The sequence below is a fragment of the Carcharodon carcharias genome, chromosome 8 (genome assembly GCF_017639515.1).
Source record: "Carcharodon carcharias isolate sCarCar2 chromosome 8, sCarCar2.pri, whole genome shotgun sequence".
In the NCBI taxonomy this organism is placed as follows: domain Eukaryota; kingdom Metazoa; phylum Chordata; class Chondrichthyes; order Lamniformes; family Lamnidae; genus Carcharodon; species Carcharodon carcharias.
The window spans coordinates 150891559-150918374 of record NC_054474.1 but is presented as its reverse complement, the minus strand read 5'-3'; the positions used below and the strand labels follow the sequence as shown (position 1 = coordinate 150918374).

General features: G+C 41.2%; 1 protein-coding gene across 1 annotated transcript in view; it reads left to right on the top strand.

Moving 5' to 3' along the window:
- The window catches only part of abl1 (c-abl oncogene 1, non-receptor tyrosine kinase), a 171886-nt gene that overhangs the window by 1150 nt on the left and 143920 nt on the right, over positions 1-26816 (top strand). The gene's annotated exons all lie outside the window — the stretch shown is intronic.

The window sequence follows — 26816 nt, the reverse complement described above, 5'->3', positions numbered from 1 at the left end:
ACCAGGTTTGAACTTGGTCCATATGAGGCTACTTACACACTGTTGTTGGAGATTATTCTGATTGCACATAATTATATTAAAAATTTATAAGAAGCAATGTGGTATTGTTTTATGATACAGGTGCGCCTGAAGGTGACATACTCAGGAAGCAGAGAAGCCAAACCTAGAGGGAGTACAAAGCACATCCTCTGTGAATAATTTGAAAACACGGAGAGGAACTCTTTAATTTAGTCACTCGTGTTTTTTTCTCCAATGGAGTTGTACTGTGATTTTCACTCATGGTCATAGTTGCATAGAATTAATTACTTAGAATCTACAGCACAGAAACAGACTATTCAACCTAATTAAATCAATGCTGGCGTTTATGTTCCACACCAACCTTCTCTCGTCCTACTTCATCTCACCCTGTCAAGGTATTCTCCTATTCCTTTCTGTCTCATATGCTTACCTAGCTTCCCCTTAAATGCATCAATCCTTGTGGTAGCGAGTTGCACATTCTAACCACTGTCTGTGTAAAGAGGTATCTCCTGAATTTCCTGTTGGATTTATGAGGACAAGCTTATATTTATGACCCAGAGTTTTGATTTCCCTCAAGTGGCAACATCTTCCTTCTGTCTACATTGATCTCTCTCAGGTCATCCCTCACAATATGCTTCTGAGTTTTTTATTCTTTCATGGGATGTCGGTGTTGCTGGCATTGCCTGTCCCTAACTGCCCTTGAACTGAATGGCTTGCTAGGCCATTTCAGAGGGCAGTTAAGAGTCAACCACATTACTGTGGCCTGGAGTCAAATGTAGGCCAGACTAGATAAGGATGGCAGATTTCTTTCCCTGAAGAGCATTAGTGAACCAGATGGGTCTTTATGCCAACCAGTGATAGTTTCATGGTCACCATTACTGAGACTATCTTTATATTCCAGGTTTATTAATTCAATTTAAATTCCACTGGCTGCCATGGTTTGACTTGAACCCATGTCCCCAGAGCATTAGTCTGGGCCACTGGATTATTAGTCCAGTGACATTACCACTACGCCACCATCACCGCAATGTCTTTAGTGAGCTGAGCATTTTGGAGCGACTTCAATGACACACACCGCAGCAGTTAGGACTGGATTGCAGGCTGATTTGGTCTCCAGATGGATCTGAAGCATTGATTTCCATATGGGTGACTGGAAAATTCTGGGATGCATCTGTGGTGGACATGGATCAAATACGCAATGGGTGTCAGTGAAAGAAAGCAAGACTTGTATTTATACTGCACCTTTTATGAACTCCGGGTGTCCTTGAGTGTTTTAGCCAGTGAAGTACTTGTCAAGCGTGATTTCTGTTGTAACGTAGAAAATGCGGCAGTCAATTTGTGCACAGCAGAATCCCATAAACAGCAATGTGAAAATGACCTTATTCTCTCTTTATTTGATGAATTTTGGTTGAGGGCTTAATATTGACCAGAACATTAAGGAGAACTTCCCTGCCCTTCTTTGAAATAGTGACATGGGATCTCTTACACCCACCTGTGGGAGCAGTCAGAACTTCGATTCAATGTCTTACCTGAAAACCAGCACTTCCAACAATGCAGCATTCCCTTAGTACTGTGTGTGTGCATGCATATGCACATGAGCCCAGATTTTTGTGCTCAAGTTTCTGCTTAACAGAGAGAGGGTAACCGTGATCCACCAGAATGTTGTAAAAACCCAGCTGATTTGTGAATGTCCTTTAGGGAAGGAAATCTGCCGTCCTACCCAGTCTGGCCGAAATATGACCCCAGAGCCACAGCGATCTGCCCTCTGAAATAATGTATAAAGCCGCTCAGATGGGCAGTTAGGATGGACAATAAATACTGACCTTGGCAACAACACCCCCATTCTATGAATGAATAAAAATACTTACCAGTTTTTATGCCAAGTTGCTGAAAGTCTCTCACTGTCAGGGTTTCTGTTACGTTAAGGCATGTGCACACTGTTAACATGGAGGGACGCAACCCCTTGTGCATGCAGGGGTTATTGCTGTAGTTTAACCAGTTTAAAAAGAAACATATTTTCCAGCACCAAGCATTGGTCCACTTTCTGCTGTCTGCCCCAATTTAGACAATCAGGATTGAGCAGCCGCTTGACCCACCACCTTAAACATTCACACCTAACACCACCACCACCACACAGTAGTACAAGTGGTACTATTATATAACACAGATAACTTGTGCTATGATTTGTGTTTGAAAAGCTTAAGTTACAAAAAAAACTGCTTAACAGCAATATAAAAGGGTAACCTTTTCTTAAAAAGGCTATTTAACTTCAAAAATGACCAGATCTATGAATTAAAGAGTTAAAACTCACCACTGAAAGGACTAAATGTACCCAGTCATCTGATCAGCCCAATTAGAGAAGTGTTCACAGACCACATGGTGGCTTCATCCTATTCTATTTGCATTACTTTCAATGGTTTTCAAGAAGCTGCTGAAACTGGGGGATAGAAGTGAAAATTTCAAAATTGTGATCGATAGATTTATGTCAGGCAAGGCTATTGGGAATTTGGAGCCAAGGCAGAAAAAGATACAGATCAACCATGCTGTAATTGAATGGCGGAACAGCCTAGATGGGCTGAATGGTCGTCTCTTGTTCCTGTGTTCATAGAAGTTGATGGTTATGAAGAAGACTTAGAGTTTTTAAGTAGGGCTATTAGTTTTCTGCTGTTTGTGAATTTCTCATTGGATGCATCCTGAAGACAGGTGATTGTGGGCAGTGGTTTCTATGTACAAATTTAAATTAGCATAATCATACCACACTCGTCTTATTTAATGATGTTGTAATCTCCGTGAATTGTTTAAAAATCAGATACCAGGCATTAAAAAGAATGTTGCCTGTGCCCAATCATTTATACCTTCTTTTGAAAAGAAATGAAGTGCAAGAATACTGGCCAATGTGGTGGGAGTGGGAGAGAAGGTGAATTGTTGTAATAAAATGTTATTTTCGGTCAGCACTCTGGTTAATACTGAAATTGGGACATTTATCCAACACTGTCAAGGCTTCCTGAGGCAGCCAGCACTGAAAGTGATTAGTCATTATGGTTGTCCCTTGATTCACAACCACTGTTGGAGGGTTAGAAAATAAAAAATCGTGAAGTAGGTTTTGAGATTTAGTTTTCAAAAGAAAAGACTCGCATTTATATAGTGCGTTTCATCACCACCGGGCATCTCAAAACATTTACAGCCAATAAAGTATTTTTTGCAGTGTAGTCACAGTTGTAATGTGGAAAGTGCAGCAGCCAATTTGTGCATAGCAAGCTCCCATGAACAGCAATGTGATAATGACCAGATAATCTGATTTTCTGTGGTGTTGATTGAGGGATAAATATGGCCCAGACACTGGGGGAGAACCCCTGCTCTTCTTTGAAATAGTGTCAGGGAATCTTTTGCATCTACCCAAGCAGGCTGATGGAGTCTCTGTTAAATGTCTCACTTGAAAGACGGCACCTCCAACAGCGTAGCACTCCCCACAGTACTGCACTGGAGTGCCAGCCTTGATTTTTGCACTCAAACCCTGGAGTAGGACTTGAACCCAGAACCTTGTGACTCAATGGCAGGAGTGCCAACTGAGCTACAGCTGATGCATTGTCAATTTTTTCCATTATAAATTCCTCTGTTCATATTTATGCTACAAGCAGCCTATGTAAACTTGTCACAGTTTAAATAGACTCACATTTCATCCATTAGATGGAGTTTCAAGCATTGCAGGTACTGCAGGTAACCCCCATAATTCAGAGTGAGGAACTTAAGGTTATGTGCAGAGACTGGAGATGCTGGGATTGTTCTCCTTCGAGCAGAAAAGGCTAAGAGAAGATTTGACAGAGGTCATTGAGGGTTCAGATAGAGCAAATAAGGAGAAACTGTTTCCAATGGCAGGAAAAGCACAGATTTAAGGTGATTGACAAAAGAACCAGAGGCAACATGAGGTAAAACTTTTTTATGCAATGAATCGTTAGGATTTGGAATTCACTGCCTGATGTGGTGAATATAGATTCGATGGTAACTTTCAAAAGGGAATTGTATAAATACTTGAAAGGTGGAAAAGTTGCAGGGATATGGGAAAAGACTGGGAAAGTAGGACTAATTGGATTGGTCTTTGAAAGAGCCAATGGTGGAGCAACAAAAATTGGGATGTACATGAGGCCAGAGTTGGAGGAACGCAGATACCTGTTTGGGAATTTTGCTATTTGAATGCTTCATACAATGCAGGGTGTAATGAAGTTAGTTAAAATGATTCAGTGTTCAGTTGCTTCTTGACTGTAGGGACCTCCCAGAAAATTCTGCATAATAAAATGTAACTCCAAAAAGGTGAAATAGCAAAGCAGCTGGTTCTTTTTGAGTTAGATTCCAAACTTGGGTATTTGGCTCAATTTCTACTATTCTGACAGATACAAATGAGTTTTTTTTTTGGTATTCCTTTCACAGAATTATCAACGGAAGCAGGGTTAGTATACCATGTTCTATTCTGGTATGTCCTTAGTACAACAGTACCGCAGAACTCTGGCCCTGAACATAGCACTTTTTGATAAGAACCAGTGAAACTACATTTAGAATGACACTTCTGTTAGTAATTCCTGAAAGTAGAAAAGGAAGAAGAAAACCCTGTTCAGTTCATCCTGCCCACTCCTTCCGCAGGCCATATGTAATCTATCATATTGCGGACTCTACATCAACCATTTACTCTCCTCAGGAAAAGTTTTATAAAAACTTAGCTGATGTGCAAAACTAATCCATCAAAACTCCATAATGTTCATCCCGTATTACCATGGTTGAACTTAAGTTTGTTGCCTTTTGCCCCTGTGCCCCCCCCCCCCCCCCCCCCCCCCCCCCCGGAAAACACCATTGACGTTCTTTTTGCCTCTCACTGCCCACCACTCAGTGGCAAAGAACCACTGTGTCTTGTGCAGTATTTAATCATTTCATTGTGTACCTGCCCTTGACACTCATGGACCCTGACACCCTCATATTGCTGCAACATTATCACCTGAGATTGTTGTCCTCTGTTGGGATTCTCTTCCACCTGAACTATATCCACTCCCTTAGAATTCACCAATTATTGTCTAACTTGGCATTGCAGTGACCTCGTGCATGAGGAAAATTGCAGTAGTTGGCCCTCAATTTTTTCACAGACTGATGCTCCGCCAATGATAGAGGTGGAAGCAAATGTTTTGTAATGGTTAAGATATAGGGTTTAAAACTCAGCTTGGGGTCCAACAGGGTGTTAAGATTTTAGTGTCTGGCTTAGCTTAAAAGCATGAGTAGGGAATAGATAGGACACAATAGCAAGGCAGCGGGGTTTCTGGAGTGGGCTGGCAACAGTGGCTAATGTTTCCCTGATATTCAGCTGGAGCAATTCTAATTGACCCAAGACTTGGTGTTGGACAAACAGTCTGACACCATGAAGGCAAATGAGTGCAGTGATGGAGTTAGGTGCTGTCAACATACACATGAAAAATAATCCCAACTCTTGTGTGTCGGCCGTGACAAAGTGCTGAGTTTAGGGCTTGAGCACAAAAATCAAAGCTGATGCTCCAGTGCAGTACTGAGGGAGTGCTGCACAGCTGGAGGTGGCGTCTTTCGGATGAGACATTAAACCAAAGCCCCCTCTGCCTTCTCAGGTGGAGGAAAGGATCCCATGGCACTGTTTTGAAGAGTTTGGGATTTCTTTCTGGTGTCCTGCCCAATATTTCTTCCACAAACAAAAACAGATTATCTGGTCATTGTCACATTGCTGTTGGTGGGCTTGCTGTCGTGTTTTCTATATTGCGATGGTGACTGCACTTCAAAAATACTCAGTTGTCAGTAAAGCACTTTGAGATGTCCAGTGGTCATGAAAAGTGTAATGTAAATGCAAGTTTTTCTTTCTTCCTGTGGATGATCTTGCCAAGGGGCAAATAGGGTAGTAGCGAGGAGGATATTAACAGACTTCAGAAAGTCTTAGACTACTGAAAGACACATGGCAAATGAAATTTAACAGAGCAATGTGTGAAGTGAATCATTGGGTAGAAAAAATGAGGAGAGGCAAAATGGTACAATTTTGAGGTGGAGATTCAGGAAAACAAACATACATACAAACAAAGAGCAGGAGTAGGCTCTTTGGCCCCTCGAGCCTACTCTGCCATTTAATAAGATCATGGCTGATCTGATAGTAACCTCAAATCTGCAAACCGCCAACCCCCGATAACTTGTCACCCCCTTGCTTACCAAGAATCCATCCACCTCTGCCTTAAAACTGCTTCCAACACGTTTATATCCTTCCTTAAATAGTTCTGTGTATAACTGAAGCACAACCTCCCTACTTTTATATTCAATTCCCCTTGCAATAAATGATAACATTCTATTAGCTTTCCTAATTACTTGCTGTACCTGCATACTAGCCTTTTGCGATTCATGCACTAAGACACCCAGATCCCTCTGCATTTCAGAGCTCTGCAATCTCTCACCATTTAGATAATATGCTTCTCTTATTCTTCCTGCCAAAATGGACAATTTCACATTTTCCCACATTCTACTCCATTTACCAGATTTTTGCCCATTCACTTTTTGTAGCCTCCTTTTGCCCTCTTCACAACTTACTTTCTTACCTATCTTTGTGTCATCAGCAAATTTGGCAACTATCCCATCCATTCCTTCATTCAAGCCAATTATATAAATTGTAAACAGTTGAGGTCCCAGCACTGATCCCTGTGGCACACCACCCATTACATCTTGCCAACCTGAAAAAGGACCATTTATGCTGCCACTCTGCTCCCTGTTAGCTAGCCAGTCTGGAGAGATCTGGAAGCACATGTACACACATTTTTGACAGGGCAGGACAAATTGAGAAATCTGTTAAAAGGTATGTGGAATCCTTGACTTTATAAAATAGAGGCAGAACACAGAAGCAAAAACATTATGTTAAACCTTTATAAAATACAAGTTAGGCCCCAGCTTAAGTATTGTGGCTACTTCTGGGCATGTCTTAGGAAGGATGTCAAGGCCTTGTAGAGGATACAGAGACAATTACTAGAATAGTCCCAGGGATGAATGACTTCAGTTATGTAGAGAAACTCAGCTTCTCCTTAGAGCAGACATTAAGGGGAGATTTTATAGAGATGTCCAAAATCTTGAAGTGTTTTGACAGAGTAAATAAGGACAATTGGTTTCCAGTGGCAGGAAGGTTGATAATTAGATAAGTACTTGAGATAAAAAGATTTGCTGGGCTCCGGGGAAACAGCTGGAGGAGTGGAACTAATTGTTTAGCTCTACCAAAGAGTCAGCATAAGATCAATGGGCCGAATGACCTCCTCTTGTGTCAAATGGTTTTCTAAATTGCTGGTGATCAATAGACCTAATTCTTCATAGTCCAGTTCCTTAACTTTCAGAAATTAATGCACATATGAGAACACATCCACCTAGAAAGGGACAGTTGGGTCCTAATATAGCAGATACTTTCTCCCAATGCCTGAATCAAAAGAACATGTTCAACATGATAAATTCCTCATTAAACACCTAGGTGTGTGGCATGGACTCTTGATGCAGAATCAGAGTGGGTATGATCTGCCAGAGCTTACCTATTTAATGTTACTCAAGTGGCTGCTGCCTATCTAGTAACAAAGAATGTGGTGTGTCAGTTTGCCTTTGCAGCCACCAACTTGAAGTACAATGACTGGGTTCGCTGAGAAAACTGTACCCCATGGGACACAACTGAGTCACAACCTGATGCAAAAGTTAACTCCTGTCAGGCCCTGCACAGGAAATGCTAATGCTGGAGAAATGGCTCAGGTCCCTTATGCCTTTTGTGGAATTAAATAAAAGCCATGTGTCAGACTAGCAATAAATCACTTTTGCCTGCAATGATGTGAACTAGCGCAGTATAAATAACAAGCACGCTCCCTATTTCCCCCGCCCCAATTTGCCAAATACATTTGAGTTGGAGGCCCGAATCGTGGCACACATGGCCCACTAGTATTGCACCCCTCCCCCCATTTCCTCTTGAAGCTGATTCCCGTTGGATTTTGTAGTTCTTTTAACCAAATATGTTCCGCAGCTTTAAGGTTGTTAGTTTAGATTGCTGCAGCATGAGTAACTTTCTGTCAGTTGACTGAGTGGATTCTTAATAGGAATGGTTAATCAAAGCTGGAAGTCTTTACAATAACCATTGTCACACAATCAGCAAGAGAAAATTTCAGAAGTTAATTCTGCTTTATTTACAGATTTTTAAAAAATCAATCTTGGTCATAGTTTGTAAGTCTTTGGTAAAAGTCTCCTTACAATTTTAATTTGATATTAAGAAGTCGTCCGCAATCTCCATCATCTAAAAATGCAAGGGCAACAGGGAACATTATCACTTCCAAGTTCCCCCTCTAAGCACTTGCACTGAAGTGCCAGACTAGGTTATGTGCCCATAGCATAGAATCTACAGCACTGAAACAGGCCAGACAGCCCAACATTCTGATGTTCATGCTGCCCTCGAGTCTCCTCCCTCTTCTCTTCATTTAACACTAATCATACGTCTTCTTACTCCTTTCTTCCTTGTGCTAATCTGGCTTTTTCTTAAATGCATCTATCCTATTTGCCTCGACCACTCCCTGTGGAAGTGAGCCTCACATTCTAACTACTCTCTGGATAAAGAAATTTCTCCTGAACTCCCAATTGGATTTATTAGTGACTATCTTATATTTCTAATCTCTGGTTTATATATCCCAACAAGTGGAAACATCATCTCTATGCCTCCTTTATCAAATCTTTTCCTGATTTTAAAGACTGCCATCAGGCCTTCTCAGCCTTTTCTTTTCTGAAGAATTAACCCCTGTCTGGTCATTGCTTCCTGATAAACATATCCTCTCAGTTCTGGTATAATTTTTATGAATTTATTAGCATTTCTCTAATGCCTCTATATTTCTATAGTTTGGAGACCAAAACTGAGCACAGTGCTGCAAATGTGGTCGAACCAAGAGCATGAACTTCTGATTCTTGAGGTTCAAATGCAGATAATTAGTTCAAATATATGACAGTTCTCCAAAGGGTTAACAACGTTCACATATAACAGTTGCTTGAATACATAATCCACATTATTTTGATCTTGAGTACATTGCCATCAAGCCTGAAAAACCTTTGTTAGTCTCATTGAATGTACGTATTGATTACACTGAGCAGATTTGCTGCATATGAATGGTTCCATTGCAAATAGCCATTAAAAGTTATTTTACATTTGTGATTACTCTTTCACAACAATATGTTATAAATTTTAATTACTTGAGGATCCTGTAGACTTTTAACAGGCACTATTTAACCTCACTCTTTCCCTCCCCCTCCCCACAACCATTCTTCCTTGTAAGTAATGAGCAGCAGATCAGTTCCAAAATATGTGGATGACATTTACCAGACCTCTGTGTACAGAGTACAATGCATTTCCTGGTCACGCTAACTGAACAACACATGATACTAAAGTTATTTTGGAAAACTGAATAGAGTTGATACTCATTATGAATTTAGTGAGGAGTAAATTAGATTTTGAGCCTTTTCGTTTCAGCCTCTGATTCATCCGTAGTTGTAGGTTTCACAACATTTCAGAAATTTAAAAAACCTACTTTGTTAATTCCAAGGAGTGTTTATATTAGAGTAATTACTGTTTCAGATTTATTGGTGTGCAGTAGTTTAAAAAAAATGTCATGGTGCAAAAGAACAGAAAATGGGCACGAATCAATACCACCAGCCAAGTATTAGGACTGAGCATTTAAAATTTCATACAAATCATGTACTGAAGTCCTTTATATTTTTAATCTTGTGTCACAAGTCTGCAGACTAAGATATGTGTTTTCAACAATCTTGGAACACTTAGATTAATACCATTCTTCCCCAAAGGAATATGCAAGGAAACTGTTGCAGTAGTAGGCGTCCATAGATCACATAATCACACAGCACTGCAAGGGGTCACTCAACCCATCATGTCTGTGCTGGCTCTTTGAAAGAGCGATCCAGTTAGCCCCACTCCGTTGAACTTTGCTGATCCCCTCTGTGAATTTTCTTCCCTACAGATCACTACCCCTTACCCCTTAAATACAAGGTGTTAATAATTGTTGTTGGAAAGATCATCAATTTAATACTGGTTCTTTCCTTATTAATCCTCATGGGATTAATGATCAAAAATAGAAAAGGATAGCTTTCAGTGTCCATTAGAAATCGATTGCACCATGTGCTCAGGTCATTGAATGTTATGTACTTGGACAACAGGATGGAGCTGTTTCCAGTCTTCAGGCTCATGCCCCACTTAAGTTGGTGCTGTGTTCTGTATAAATTGGAATTATAATTTTTCTTCCCTGCTTCATGCATATCTGAAATGGAGGGTAGGTTTAATTGTGGACCTAAAAGATATTCTCTGTAACTTGACACATGATTTGTAAAATGACTGGAAATCCACTCAGTCAGTTGCATCTTTGAGCTTTGGTGATTTAAATGCCACCTTGGTGATTTGGGGCATTCCTGTTGCTGAAAAATCTACAGCTTTAAACTCCAGTTAGTAGAATATGTATTTCATCCACATCCTGTGAAAATGCTTTGGTTAATGATTAAACTCTTTGAGCTTTTTTTTTACTGAGGACCGTATAGAGAACATGTTGCTTGAGAATTATGATGAGTATATTTTGCTCATCTTAAGGATTTTTATTTGGTTTTAAAAGAAGTTAACCGCACAGGTAGTGTGGTAATTTTCTGTCATTGTCACTACAGTTGTGTAATCTCTGGTTTAATTAGTTAGTAAATATCTCATGAGTAACAGCAAATACTTGTACTTTGGTAGTTCTGTTGAAGGGTCATGAGGACTTGAAACGTCCACTCTTTTCTTCTCCGCCGATGCTGCCAGACCTGCTGAGTTTTTCCAGGTAATTCTGTTTTTGTTTTGGATTTCCAGCATCCGCAGTTTTTTAGTTTTTAGCAAATACTTGTACTTTGCTGCAGGTAGTAAAGACCTTATTTACTAACAAAAATGCTGTTTTGTTCAAGTTACTTTAAGCTACAATAGTGGCTTCCATACACAACAAAATGGAAACAAAATTGTAATATAAAGCCGAAACAGAAAATACTCAGTCACTGTGTGAAGACAATGGAAGTTAATATTTCTGGTGTAGATCCTTTGTCAGAACTGAAAGAAATTACAAATGAACGGCATTAACGAAAAGGGAAAACATTTGCATGCTCTCCCCTGTGTGTTTTCCCTCATGTGCGTATACGCTCGTCCCTTATATCAGTATTTGTTCTTCTGAATGCTGGCAATGCGATGAAAGGAAGGGTGGTGAAATGTCATGTTGGAGCTAAGTTGCCATTTAAGGTTTTGTGGTTACTGTGAGGACATGTAATGAGATTTATCTGCAGGATGTGCTTATGGTTTTATGGGTTTAACACAAAACCTTCCACAAGCACCTCCGCTTTGTGAATTTATAATTGAAGGTCTGCCCAACAAAAGCTGAATAAGCAGCAGTGAATCTCCACACAGAAATAAAAACAAAAAACTGCGGATGCTGGAAATCCAAAACAAAAACAGAATTACCTGGAAAAACTCAGCAGGTCTGGCAGCATCGGCGGAGAAGAAAAGAGTTGATGTTTCGAGTCCTCATGATCTCCAAACAGTGCTTGTGTTGAGTTCAGCATTTGCTTGTGTGCAACAGTTAACTCCACTGGTAGCAGTTGCACATCTGCCATAGAAGACATGATATTAATTGAAGGATCAGATAACAAGCTTGTTGAAGGAACCTAGAGAAGTAATACTGGATAAAAACAAAAAAACTGCGGATGCTGGAAATCCAAAACAAAAACAGGATTAAAAACAAAAAAACTGCAGATGCTGGAAATCCAAAACAAAAACAGAATTACCTGGAAAAACTCAGCAGGTCTGGCAGCATCGGCGGAGAAGAAAAGAGTTGACGTTTCGAGTCCTCATGACCCTTCAACAGAAGGGTCATGAGGACTCGAAACGTCAACTCTTTTCTTCTCCGCCGATGCTGCCAGAAGGGTCATGAGGACTCGAAACGTCAACTCTTTTCTTCTCCGCCGATGCTGCCAGACCTGCTGAGTTTTTCGAAATAATATTGGAGCTTGTTTCACTAAAACTGGTAGATTTTGCAAGGAGTTCTTAGGGTGAACCAGAGTATATGCTGTTTAATAACTGTTGGATATCAGCAAAGTGTGGCACAGAAATATCTCCATGACTTTTAATGATGGTTCAGGCAAGTCTGTTTTACATGGTTTTACTGAAACCTGAGCATTATATCTACTTTTACAAGTCATAACTTAGATTTTGAGGATAGGCTACTCAGCAATTGTGGAATTGACACTATTATAATCATTTTTCTGGCATCAATGCGTGCCCATCCTTCACATGTTAGCTTGGATGCTAAATGTTGGGTCGTTCTTTACAACTCAGCTTGATCCTAGCCAGGTTCAACATACCACTCTGGGCAGTAATGTCAGTTCCACATGCCCTGCCTTACTGGCCACTTTTCGTTTCAGCCCAACTTGATTTCAGCAGCACAGTTTCTTTTGCCTTAACTCCCAACATAATGTGCAGCAGTATCATAAAATGGGATTTTGCAAGGCATGAAGGAAAGAAAGATTTGCATTTCTATAGCACCGTTTACAACCTTAAGGTGCCCCAAGGCACTTTGCAGCCAATGAAGAACTTTTTGAAGTGTAGTCATTGTTTTAATGTAGATGACAGGTTTGCTCACAGCAGGGCTCCACAAACAGCAATGTGGTAATGATAATGTGACTGACTGGATTGCTCTATAGAGAGCCAGCATGGACTTGATGGGCTGAATGGCCTCCTGCCATGATGACTCTGACTCTGTGACCAGATATTCTGATTTAATGATACTGGTTGAGGTATAAATGTTAGTCAGTTCACCAGTGAGAATTTCTCTGCTGTCCTTTGAAATATTGCTGCGAGGTCTTTTACGTCCATCTGAGAGGGCAGATGAGGCCTCGGTTTAATGTCTCCTTTTAAAGGCAGCACCTCTGCAAGTGCAACACTCCCTTATTGCTGCACTTGGGTGGCCATCTTGTTGGGGGTAAATTTGTCAGCTGAATTTATAAGGCACAGGATCTACGCTTATGGCTAATTTTAGTGACTGAGATTTTGTTTATGGGTTTGTTGTAAGTTTAATTTTTAGATGTTCACAGTCAGTGGCTCAGAAAGTAATTTGTGCCTTGAATGGAGTTAGAACAAAAATGTCTGAGCATTTTGAACTGCAATACTTGATTCATGACCTGCATTGTTAGTAAGGAACACTGACAGTTGAAAGATGTAGCTGTAGTTCAGTAGGTAGTACTCCTGCATCTGAGTCAGAATGTTGAGGGTTCATGTCACACTCCAGACTCTTGAGCACATAATCCAGACTGACATACAAGTGCCAATATTGAAAGAGTGCTGCACTGTCTGAGGTGTTGTCTTTCAGTTGAGACATTAAATTGAGGCCCAGTCTGCCCCCTCAAGTGATTGGAAAAGATCCCATGGTGCTATTCCAAAGAACAGCAAGGGAGTTCTTGACGTCTTGGCCAATATTTATCCCTGAATCAATATTACAAAACCAGGTTATCTGGCTATTATCTAATTGCTGTTTGCGGGATCTTGTTGTGTGCAAATTGTCTGTTGTGTTTCCTACATTACAACTGGGATGTGTTAAATGGCTGTAGAGCCTTTGGAGATATCCTGAGGTTGTGAAAAGTGCTATAGAAATGCAAGTCTTTAGTTTTTTTTCTTTCCTGCCTGTGTCGTGAATGGAATTGCTTTCTGACTGGTTCACCTGTACTCAGAAGCAATTTGAACAGATAACAACAGATGGTGGTTATTTGGACTAATCACAATTTCTTGCCCTATGACCACCTTAGAGGTATGTCACCAAACCTTTAACTGTAAATATTTTCTCTGAGAACAGTAAAACTGTACAAAAACCAAAATGCAGGAAATGGAAGTCATCTGTGGTTACTGGTTAACTTAAGGAACCACACATCCCACAAGATACGATTGCAAGCATAGATTGTGAAGTGCCAGTCACATTCAGAGGCACTACATTAGTGGGCTCTTCAAAGTTGAAGCTCTTTCCTTTCTCTTGGTCAAACATACAATCACCTTAGCAGCTGAACGTCACGATGATGTTTCAGGTTCCCACTGACCTGGGAGCAATGCCACATTGTTCCAGCTGCCATTTTGAAACTTTATGCATTATTTACCGGCAAATTAAATGCAGATCATCGGTTCTTTCGGGCACATAAATAGCTGGAAAAACTCAGCAGGTCTGACAGCATCTGCGGAGAGGAACACAGTTGACGTTTTGAGTCCATATGACTCTTCATCAGAACTAAGGAAATAGAGAAATGAGGCGAAATATAAGCTGGTAGAGGGGGTAGGCAGGTAGAGCTGGATAGAGGGCCAGTGACAGGTGGAGGCAAAGAAGAGATTGCCAAAGATTTCATAGACAAAAGGACAAAGGGGTGTTGTCGGCGGTGATATTATCTAAGGAATGTGCTAATGGGGACATTAAGGGTAGCATGCAGGGCAAGCAAGTGGCAGATGGCCCTAGTCGGGGTGGTGTTGGGGGGGAAGGGATAGAAATGGGCTAAAAGGTGGAGATAAAACAATAGATGGAAATAAATTTTAAAATAGGTGGGAAAAGAAAAATATATTTTTTTAAAATTATAAATTATTGGAAAAAGGGGGATTGGAAAGGGGGTGGGGATGGAGGAGAGAGTTCATGATCTGAAGCTGGTGAACTCAATATTAAGTCTGGAAGGCTGTAAAGTGCCTAGTCGGAAGATGAGGTGCTGTTCCTCCAGTTTGCGTTGAGTTTCACTGGAACATTGCAGCAGGCCAAGGATGGACATGTGAGCATGAGAGCAGGGTGGTATGTTGAAATGGTAAGCGACAGGGCGGTCTGGGTCATGCTTGCGGACAGACCAAAGGTCTCTCCAATGTAGAGGAGACCGCATTGGGAGCAGCGAATGCAGTAGACTAAATTGAGGGAAGTGCAAGTGAAGAGCTGCTTCACTTGAAAGGAGTGTTTGGGCCCTTGGACGGTGAGGAGGGGGGAAGTAAAGGGGCAGGTGTTGCACCTTCTGCGGTTGCATGGGAAGATGCTGTGGGAGGGGGTTGAGGTGTAGCGGGTGATGGAGGAATGGACCAGGGTGTCCCGGAGGGAACGATCCCTGTGGAAAACCACCGGGGGAGGGTGGTGAAGGGAATATGTGCTTGGCGGTGGCATCATGCTGGAGTTGGCGGAAATGGCGGAGGATGATCCTTTGAATGTGAAGGCTGGTGGGGTGATAAATGAGGTCAAGGGGGACTCTCGCATGTTTCTGGGAGGGAGAGGAAGGTGTGAGGGCGGATGTGCGGGAGATGGGCCGGACATGGTTGAGGGCCCTGTCAACCACCGTGGGTGGAAAACCTCAGTTAAAGAAGAAGGAAAACATGTCAGAGGAACTGTTTTTGAAAGTGGCATTATCAGAACAGATGCAACGGAGGCGAAGAAACTGAGAGAATGGGATGGAGTCCTTACAGGAAGCGAGGTGTGAGGAGCTGTAGGCGAGGTAGCTGTGGGAGTCTGTAGGCTTGTAATGAATATTGGTGGACAGTCTATCACCGGAATTTGAGACAGAGAGGTCAAAGAAGGGAAGGGAAGTGTCAGTGATGGACCATGTGAAAATGATGGAAGGGTGGAAATTGGAAGCAAACTTAATAAATTTTTCCAGATCCAGATGAGAGCATGAAGTGGCACCGAAGCAGTCATCGATGTACCAGAGAAAGAGTTGTGGGAGGGGGCCTGAGTAGGACTGAGAGAACAAGTTCAGCCAGATGGAGGAGAGTAGTGATGGATGGGGATTGTTCGGGCCTCTGTTCGAGGAAGAAACGGAGAGCCCTCAGACCATCCCGGTGGAGGATGGAGGTGTAGAGGGATTGGACATCCATGGTGAAGAGGAGGCGGTTGGGGTCAGGAAACTGGAAATTGTTGATATGATGTAGGGCGTGAGAGGAATTGTGGGTGTAGGTGGGAAAAGACTGGACAAGGGGAGAGATAATGGAGTTGACAGATATCATCATCATCAACACGCCTTTGACCTTTCGTTTATGACATCTTTGGAAATCTCTCCTTTGCCTCCACCTATCACTGGCCCTCTATCAAGCTTCACCTGTCCAACCCCCCTTAAACAGCTTATATTTCACCACATTGCTATTTCTCTTTAGTTCCGTTGAAGAGTCATACGGACTCGAAACGTTAACTCTGTCTTTCTCTCCACAGAAGCTGTCAGACCTGCTGAGTTTTTCCAGCAATTTTTGTTTTTGTTTCAGATTTCCAGCATCTGCAGTATTTTGCTTTTATCTTAGTGTGTCAAAAACAAGATACACTGAAGGAATTCACCAAGTCTCCTTAGACAGCACCTTTCAAATCCACGACTACTACCACCTAGAAGGACAAGGGCAGCAGATAGATGGGAACACCACCACCTGGGAGTTCCCTCCAATTCACTCACCATCCTGACTTGGAAATATATTACCATTCCTCCTCTGTTGCTGGGTCAAAATCCTGGAGCTCCCTTCCTAACAGCCCTATGGGTGCACCTACACCACATGGACTGCAGCAGTTCAAGAAGGCAATTCACCATCCCCCTTCTCAAGGGCAACTCGGGTTGGGCAATAAGTGCTGGCCAGGCCAGCGAAGCCCACATCCCTTGAATGATTAAAGAACAGTGGAGCAGGCTTGATGGGCTGAATGGCCTACTCCTGCACTTTAATCGTATTTATCTGTAAGCTATAAGACCATAAAACATAGGAGCAGAATAGGCCATTCAGCCCATCAAGTCTGCTCTGCCATTCATTGAGACCATGGCTGACCTGATAATTCTCAACTCCACTTTCCCGCCTTTTCCCCATAACCCTTGATTCCCTTACTGATTAAAAACCTGTCTCTCAGCCTTGAATGTACTTAATGACCCAGCCTCTACAGCCCTCTGCAGTAAAGAATTCTACAGATTCACTGCTGTCAAGAGAAGAAATTCCCCCTCATCTCTGTCTTAAATGGGCAACTCCTTATTCTGAGATTATGCCCTCTGGTCCTAGACTATCCCACGAGGGGAAACACCCTCTCAGTATCTACCCTATCAAGCCCTTTAAGAATCTAGTATGTTTCAATAAGGTTGCCTCGTTCTTCTAAACTCTAATGAGTACAGGCCCAACCCACTCAACATCTCCTTGTAAGAAAATCCCTCCACACCTGGGATCAACCCAGTGAACTTTCTCTGGTATGATTCCGTGAGTATGAAGATGTCAGGTTGTTGCTTGACTAGTCTGTGAGACAGCTCTCCCAATTTTGGCACAAGCCCCCAGATGTTAGTGAGGAGGACTTTGCAAGGTTGACAGGGCTGAGTTTGCCATGGTTGTTTTCGGTGCCTTGGTTGGTGCTGGGTGATCCATCTGATTTCATTCCTTTTCGATTTTTTAGAGGTTTGATACAACTGAGTGGCTTTCTAGGCCATTTCAGAAGGCATTTAAGAGTCAACCATCTTGCTATAGGTCTGGAGTCACATGTAGGCCAGTCCAGATAAGGACGACAAACTTCCTTCCCTGAAGGGGATTAGTGAACCAGATATGTTTTTACAACAACCAACAGTGGTTTCATGGTCTTCATTAGAATTTTAATTCCAGACGTTTATTGAATTCAAATTTCATCATCTGCCATGGTGAGATTCACACCTGGATCTCCAGAGCATTACCCTAGATTTCTGGATTACTAGCCCAGTGAAAATACCACAACACCACTGCCTCCCCTCTGAAGCCACAGCACTTCAGCCTTGAAAATGGGTAGCCCAGATGGAGATAGAAGCACTGATATGCAGGGTAAGAGGACACAGGTTTGGGGCTGTGGAGGACAAATATAAGACTGACATCGAGAGTATTATACAGAATGATCACCAGCTGGAATGCTTTGCCTAGAATGATTGACTGTTCTCATTTAAGAAAATGTAAAATGCAGTAATGGAAGACAATAGGTTTAGTAATGAAGGAGGAGATCATCAAATACCTTAATCTGATCCATTTTATGAGTCAGTTCTAACATAAGACATTCATCTGAGTGGTTGTTGCTCATTACAGACACAAACATTGTGGAAGCAAATGTTTATGAATGCACAGGGAACAAAGTTAGTGATTGGAAGGGGGAGAGAGAAGTAACCCTGGCTAAGCCCCCTTCTTGTTGCTCAACATGATGGAGGAATCTTGTAAAATTACCAATAGAAACGTTTTAAAAACTCTTTTAGTCAACAGAAAAGACTGTTGGCCCATTTCTTTAGCATGATATATTTTAGTTCACCATTTACCAGGTGGCTGCACAACTCTGTTAACCCACTGAGCAAACCACATGTGAGTTCTACTGGGTGGACATGTGCATCAAAACCAAGGCATCACTAAACTTTAGCAACGCTAGCTGTATGAATCATATTGAAAGGATAGATTTAAAATACTCAAGGCTGGAGAAAAAAATCCCTGGAAATGATCCATTGTGATAAATTCAAGGCTGTCACATAGCTGGCACATGCAAGGATTGGGCTGAAAGACTTGTTCAGTTCTGTAAACAGAGCCATTATTTTGTTACTGAGGCAATAATCTATTTGAGCCTCCCTGTAACTTTGAAGATGGTTCGTGTCTCCCTGAACTGACCACTTGAAGAATGTGGTGCGAGATAGATGCTGTTGGTTTCCCCTCTCTTGAGCATAGTGTTCTCCTTTGGTTGAGTATTTCACCCAGTCTTTCTGATAAGAGAATGGTGAGGAACTCGAAACTTATAACCACCAAGTTGTCAAACTCTCCTCATGACATTTTGGATATCCAGAATCAAGTTAAACCGGTTGGCTCCTGTCATGTTTGTAGACGTTTTGTTGCTGTAGCTCTTGACTTTTTAAACTGGATCTTTTTGCTGCTTTTGTAATCATGGAATGGAAGGCACAAGTTCAACAGCCAACATTCACTGCCGAGAGAGAACGTTGTGTCTGTGCATTGTACACAGCACAGATCTTGTACAATATTTTGTATTAGGCAAAGGCAGTGTGGGCGCTATTGTCGCCTACTGCAACTTTCCCAGGATCTTCAAAACATTGTTTTTTTATTTAGAAGCATTGTAATTTGAGAGAGAGAGGCGTACAGTGGCTGGCACACATTGACTTATAATAAAGAATGTGACCCTTGGCCGATTCATGTATAAAATGCTTCACATAACTTGTGCATTTTGGCCTATGTATGATGAGAACTTGCTGCACCACTAACCCTGCATGGCTTGTGCATAGTACACTTCTTTAAAATAAGTGCAGCATTTGGAATGGCACATTACTACACAATGTCTTTAAAATGCAAAATGCTACCTTTTTGTTCATTTAGTTTTCCAATGTAAGCTACATTTCTTGGCTTAGATTGGAAAGAGAGATCTAATCTAGTGCTACAGTTTAATGCTTTAAAACTATTAACCCACGTGTCAGCTTTGCTCAGTTGGTAGCACTCTTGTGTTATGATCCCTATAGAGACGGATAACTTTTAAAAAGAGATGAGTTTCCCAGCAGAAATAACCAAAGGACAAGATTTCGTGTTTTAAGGCTTTAACTGTCACAAACTAAAATCAACAAAGACCAAACATCACTTAACAGGTAACCAATACATTGAACTAAAGAAATGGTACTATCGCATTAACTAACCCATTCGAAGTATGCCTTCCAATCCCTTTTGCTGTGCACTATACGTCTGGCAGATATGTAGCATTATAGGAATAGTTCCAAAGTATCTCCCAGCTCTCCAGCAGGCTCACTTTTCCCACCACGGTAAGTTGAAACTTCCAGTGTCTTTCAAAAATCGTTCCTTTCAGCTCTAGTTTTCTGGTTTCATTTTTCACCAACAAGGCCCACCTCGGCAGCTCCCTATTCCTTAAATCTCCAACAGGCCCATTTGTTCTGTTCCCTTCCTTTCAAACAGAAAATTATTGTTCCCCAGCATCCTGGTTTGTTGTTAACACAAAATAGTCCACCTGTTTCCCCAGCAGCAGCTTTTTTGTTTTTCTGTTCCTCAAAAAATAGCTGTACTTTGTCTGAGAGATACTGTGTAAAGGTGTTAAGACTGTCACTTGATATTTCAATAGGTTTCTGTTTAAGTTTCTCCCCCATATCAACCAGATCATATGGTCATGTCTCCAAGCAGGTGTTTATCATGACTTCACCACCCCCCTTTTCAGAACTTCTTGTTTCACCTTAAATTCAAGGGGACATTTTAAAACATAACCATCTTGTAAAGCCCAGCGATCATGACAGTTTCCTCTGAGTCACAAGGCTATGAATTCAAGCCAACTGCAGGTTTTGAACATATTATCTAGGCTGACATTTCAGTGCATCACTGTTGTGAATTAGTCTATTTCTCTCTGCCTCTCTTTGACCGACCAGCTGAGATTAAGAGCTCACTATTTGAAGTGTTAGGGACATTAATCTTCCTGTTTCCCTGGAGTGAAGGGATTTTGTCATAGCGTTACTTGAAACTCCTAACTCTGTAACTCAGTCGAGTTGTAGATATATTTTATATATATGTGTGTATGTATGTATAAATAAAATGTATATTGTGTTTAAATGTTATTGTCGCTTTACCAGGAATAGATGATTAAGGGGTGTTTCTAGCTTTACTGGCATTTGTTAGCCTCAGCTCACCTGCCGAGCACCTAACTATTGCATTCCCCCGTTACTAATGCTTTCCAGAACGAGTTTTTAATTTTTTTTTTCTAATTTAAGTGAGTTACGATGCCTAAAATATAAATCCAGTTCTATAAAGCAAGATTAAAAGATACCTTTGGAGTTGCTCCTTTTTTCTAACTTTTCACCACTCAAGCAATTTCCAGTTTGATGGTTCTTCATTTGGATGGAAATGAAAGTGGTCTCCGTAGTTAAGTGGAATTGTGCATGAATGTGTTATATGAACTGATGTACATTGAAATCAAAATATAAAGCATATGATGGCATGTCCTACTCACAGACTCTGCAGAATGAATAATTGATTAAGAAATTTATGCCACAGTCCTGCTTACCACCTCCAACACTCACATGGACATGTGGCCTCCTTGAATTGCTTGGTTTTCCCTACTTTCTGGAATAAGTTCTGTATTTAACAAAGTTTCAATCTGCATATGCACAAAAAACCTTCTCTGGCAGACTTCTGAACCAAGGATATTTGGCTGCATGTTTGCAGCCTGTTTTAAAAAGTACTACAGGCTTGTAATGGAATGTGCTACAGTAAAACTCAATGAGTCAATGTGCTTCTTGGAATTTAGTCAAGTGTTACTGAAGGTCATTGAGTGGTATGAGCTTTTATTATGGAGGGTAACACTAACTGTTTGGGCATTGAGTTGGACTGAGCTCTGTTTTGGATTTTGCCTAAATGTTGATGTCCTGTGCTGCAATATTCCATTTTGTTTGCCATTTAGCATGGGCAATACAGAAACAGTGTGATGAAATCTGGATTATCAAAATAGAGTACGTTGTTTTCTGTACTGAGTGGTCAGGTCTCTCCAGTCAGAACAATCTGACCAGATGATTTTTTTTTTGCTTTGTTTTTGTACTTATCTTGTGAGGACAAGGCTTGAAAGGAAGGGTTGAGGATTAGAGAGTACTAAACCAGTCTCCACCCCCTCCACCTCCATTTTTTTTTGGTTTAACTCTTCTTGAGATCACACTGGCAACCTGCTAAGTCCAGACTTGCAGCCAGACATGCGATGCACTGCTGATCATGATGTGGGACATTTGTGTTGTCCTTGTCAGAGTGTGTTTAAGTATTTCCTATTGATCCCTGGTTTGGAGGCAAGTTCAGCCCCAATAATAATAAAAACAGAAATACTGAGCAGGTCTGGCAGCATCTGTGGGGAGAGAAACAGAGTTAACGTTTCAGGTCAGTTTTCTATCATCAGAACTCAAGAATCTCAATAATTCTTTTTAACGACCAAAATTATTCTGTGCCTTTTTTTTTAAGGTTCTACTTATTTCATTTCAAAGAGAAAACTGTTTCCTGTTAGATTGGATCCTGAGAATTATGAGAGGAATGGGGCGTATCTCAATTTTTTTCACAATTTCAATTTTCCCAATGATTTTGTGTTTCTAGCTCAGCCTTATTGCAGAAGAAATTGGAATGTGAGAAATGCTTCTACTGCCAATATTTATTCCCCCAATCATCTTCACTATAACAGATCATCATCACATTACTGTTTGTGGGATCCTGCTGGGCAGAAATTGGCTACATTTCAAAAGAACTTAATTGGCTGTAAAGTGCTTTGGAATGTTTTGAGATTGTGGAAGGTGCTACAGAACTGCAAGTTTTTTCACAGAAGTAGGAAGGTTTTATGCTGCAGTGAATACTCAATACAAGAGAGTCTTTGGATGCATTTTACAATAGGATGTACACTGATGATGAACAAGTTGATGCGCACTCTTCAAAATCCCAGTAAAGGTATGCTAAATCAGATCTTTTGTCTAGCATGCATCCATCCTCTGCCCCAGAACCCATTTTCATTATAAGGAAGCAGGGTAGGAGTCCATTCAACCCCTCAAGCCTGCCTTGCCATTGTGGTTGCTCTGTCCCTCGACTCCATTTACCTGCCTTTCCTCCATGTTCCTTGATATCTTGAATGAACAAAAGCCTAGCCATCTCAGTCTTGAAAATTTCATTTGACCCAGTATCCAGTATTTCAAACCGTGTGATGCAAAAACTTTTTTTAAAAGCAACGAAATGGAGAACTTGGAGCTTTCCATGCTGGGTTCTTCTGACCTGAAGCCAGAAATTTACAAGCAGCTCCAATTACTTGGAATGCCTATTTAGACCACTTCCTCAGAGAAAAACATTTGACCAATAAGCCTTAATCATAGTTCCAACTTTGTAGCAAATTTTGCATTTATGCTTCAGACTGCCAGTGAATAACGCCATGGTTGATCACCTCATTTAATAAAAGGTTTTTTTTATTATATGGAGATTATAATACAGCTAGATACATGTTGCCAGAACCAATTAAAATAATTTTGAATTATAGGTGCATTTTCAAAAATACTGCTTACATGGTTTTGGTCCTGAAGTATTTTGTTATAACTTGTGCTTTCCCTGCCGCAATCAACATTTAAAATAACTGGATGAAGTTCCAATCAGCCAAATGGAGTGATTTACTTTTTTTCAGAGTCCTGAAGCTGGGAAACTACTTCTGTTGGGTCAGTTTGAAGTCTCCTTAGTTGCAGTTTTGTGATTTTAATTGCTCTGTGTTGAAGTTGGAGGGCAGGGTGGAAATAACAAGCTAGCCTCCACCCACATGGGCTCTGAGAATCATATCTGTATGCCTCTCCCTCAAAAGAAACAAATTAACTGCATATCAGACCATATGGAGTGGTGGAGGAAATATAATTTAGGGTATTGGGGCAGGGAAGGAGAGAGAATCTTGAGTTATTGCATTGTTTTGCTACGTTAAATAAGTAATGAAAATTGTAGCCATGTGCTACAAATGTTGGAAATGTTAAAATATCAAAGGGAGAAAATTCGATTTATGTTTGGAAAAAGCTATTAGTTTTCTTAATGAAAACCAAGTCTGTCATAGCCTTGGAAGGGTGAGTGAGCCTCACTGGATTGTTGCTTCAGAGCACGTCAAACGTATGGTTCTTAACACTTGAGCCAGACTTTCGAAGCATGAGCAACAGTGAAGGAATAACAAATCATCAGTGTTGTTGAAGCTGTCCCAGGGTTTCGTCGACACGTGGGCCAATGCCCAATTCCCCTGGTGTGGAGTGGGGACTGGGCCAGCAACACCCATCTGTTTTCATTTACACGAGTATGAGTTACTGTAAATGCATGTTTTTTGGAGACTTCACTGGTTTTGCCATCTACCTATCACTCTCTCTGCTCCTCTGTAAGATCAATGAGTTGCCCTTGCAAGTGGGAGGAGCTTCAAGGGTCTCATGGAAACTTCACCAGAGTTTGGGATAGTTCCCTTTTTCCCTTGGGCGGTCTTTTCTTGATCAGATTGTCTATGCCTTTTCAGGACACCTGTCTCTCATCTGAACAGTTTAGGCAAACTGTCTGTTAATAAGTGGAATAATTAAGATAATTGGCCATTTATTCCAACATTTGTACTGTAATGCCTTGAATCATATTCAGCATAGAAATTTGATACGCAAACCACTTTACTGTACTAAATTCCAACTATAGAGAATTTACTGCAATAAGATTTAAATACCTTCACACAAATTCAAAAGAAGTTGTTTCTTTGGCAAGTTAGATTTCACCCTTCCAGAATGCCACCCCTGCTGTTGTCTTGTTTTGCAACATCTAGACGTTTCTTAAATGAATCCAGTGTCCTGGTTTCAAAACTATTTTTGGCAATCTGTCCCAGCTGTTAATCCAGCTGTTGATCAGCCTTTGCATAAAGAAGTGCTTTCTGGTGTCTGTGCTAAACTAATTCCTCACAACCTAGAGCCCAAATGCTCTTGTCCTGCCACCTTGGTATATCTGGGAATACTGTTCTGGGTACAATTAGGTATCTTATATGTCTACTGGGTTTCCTCTATGATGTGTCTTGTTTACACAAAATTAAGGACCTCCAGCTTGTTGCATCATTTCTCACAGACTATCCATTTGGGACTGGGAATCAATTGTGTTGTTGCTTTCATCTGCACTGTCTCTAGGGCTTGAATGTGATGGCAGCCATAGAGTCATAGAGGCCTACAGCACAGAAAAAGGCCCTTCAGCCCATCGAGTCTGCGCCGGTCAAACAAGTACCTAACTATTCTAATCCCATTTTCCAACACTAGACCCATAGCCTTGTATGCCATGAAGTCGCAATACTTCTTAAAGGTTATGAGGGTTTCTGCCTCTACCATCCTTTCAGGCAGTGAGTTCCAGATTCCCACCACCTAGTCCTGGGTGCCATTTAACCCATACCCTTTATCAACGTTGAGGATTGGGAATAATGAAATTATTTTCTGATCCAACAGCTGGTGTCTGCATCATCATTAATTTTTATTTACCTACATTTTTATGCAGCGAGTGGTTAGGATCTGGAATGCGCAGTCTGAGAGTGTGGTGGAGGCAGATTCAATCATTGCTTTCAAATGGGAATTGAATAAGCACCTGAAGGGAAGAAAATTGATGGACTCTGGCGAAAGGGCCAGGGTGTGGGCTCAGTTAAATTTACATGTAGAGAGCCGGTTTAGGCTTGATGGGCCGAGTGATCTCCTTCTGTGCTGTAACTATTCTATGACTCTATACTTGACTGTTTCATTAGTAAAACTTGGCTCCTTTTATCAATGTTATTAGACTTAACTCCCCATTGTGTTGGAAGCAGTTCAGTGAAGGTTTGCTAGGCTGATTCCTGGGATGAGGGTTTTGTCTTATGAGGAAAGGTTTTGGGCCTATACTCATTAGAAGAATGAGAGGCGATTTTATTGAAACATACAAGATTCTGAGGGGGCTTGATAGGGTAGATGCTGAAGGATGTTTCCCCTCATGAGGGGGATCTAGAATTAGGGGGCAGTTTCAAAATACGGGGTCTCCCATTTGAGATGGAGATGAAGAGAATTTTTTTCTCTGAGGTTTGTTTGTGTTTGGAATTCTGTTCCCCAGTGAAGGCTGGGGCATTGAATATATTCAAAGTTGAGTTAGATAGATTTTCGATTGACAAGGGAATCAAGGGTTATAGGGGGACAGACAGGAAAGTGGAGTTAAGGCTGCAACCAGATTAACCATGATTTTATTGAATGGTGGAGCATGCTTGAGGGACTGAATGGCTTATTCCTGCTCTTATTTCTTATATTCTTACTGCCATCAGATTGTGCACCTGGCAGAAGATCATTTTCTCAATGTTAGTCTTACCAGGTCCTAGTGTGCCAGAACCACAAGTCTCATCTCGGATGACTGCAAATGAAAACTTGCTCCAGTGTGGGATTTAAAAATTTTTTTTTGTAGATTGATCATCCCAGGTGCTTTGAGCCAATGATTAGTTATCACATCTTCTTTATTTGCCATGAATCCTTTTATTATGGTCCCTCTGTCTAACTAGTGTGTGTGAGTGTGAGAGAGTGTGTGTGTGAGAGTGTGAGAGAGAGAAATCATGAGCCTGTCAACTGCCTGGTCTATTAAATTGGTAGTTGCAACTCCAATCTTGGCAGTTGTTTTGTATAATAAACTCCTTCAAGAACAACCTGCCTTATTGCAATGTTAATTGAGAAAGTTCCTTTTCTATTTGTGGGCTATTCTTATATAGTGCTGAGGTACTTGTATCTGCTGCAATTGCAATCGTTGCTGCTAAATGCAAAGATTTTTCATATGTTCTAAACACCAGATCCTGGCTCAGAAATGCTTGTTGCCCATGCATGTTGAGGATTATGGATGTTGGTTGAGGGGTAATTATTAGCCAGGACATTGAGGAGACCTCCTCTGCTCTTCTGCAAAATAGTGACCATAGGATCTTTTACATCCACCTGAGAAGGTAGACGAGACCTTGGTTTAACGTCTCATGCAAAAGATAGCACCTTTGACAGTATAGCCCTCTCTCAGAAGTGCAGTGGGAGTATCAGCCTGGATTATGGACTCGATTCTCTGAAATGGGGATTGAATCCATGACCTCCTGAGTCACAGCATACAGTTCTGATGTTGAAACTGGAGGCTTAAGAATTGCAGTGTGTGCCTTCCTTTGACCAGCAACAATTCCTTTCTGCTGGATTCGAAATTGTGACTGGATGTACTAGTTATTGGAAAAGCTGCCTTCTTAAGGCTGCCTGCAGTT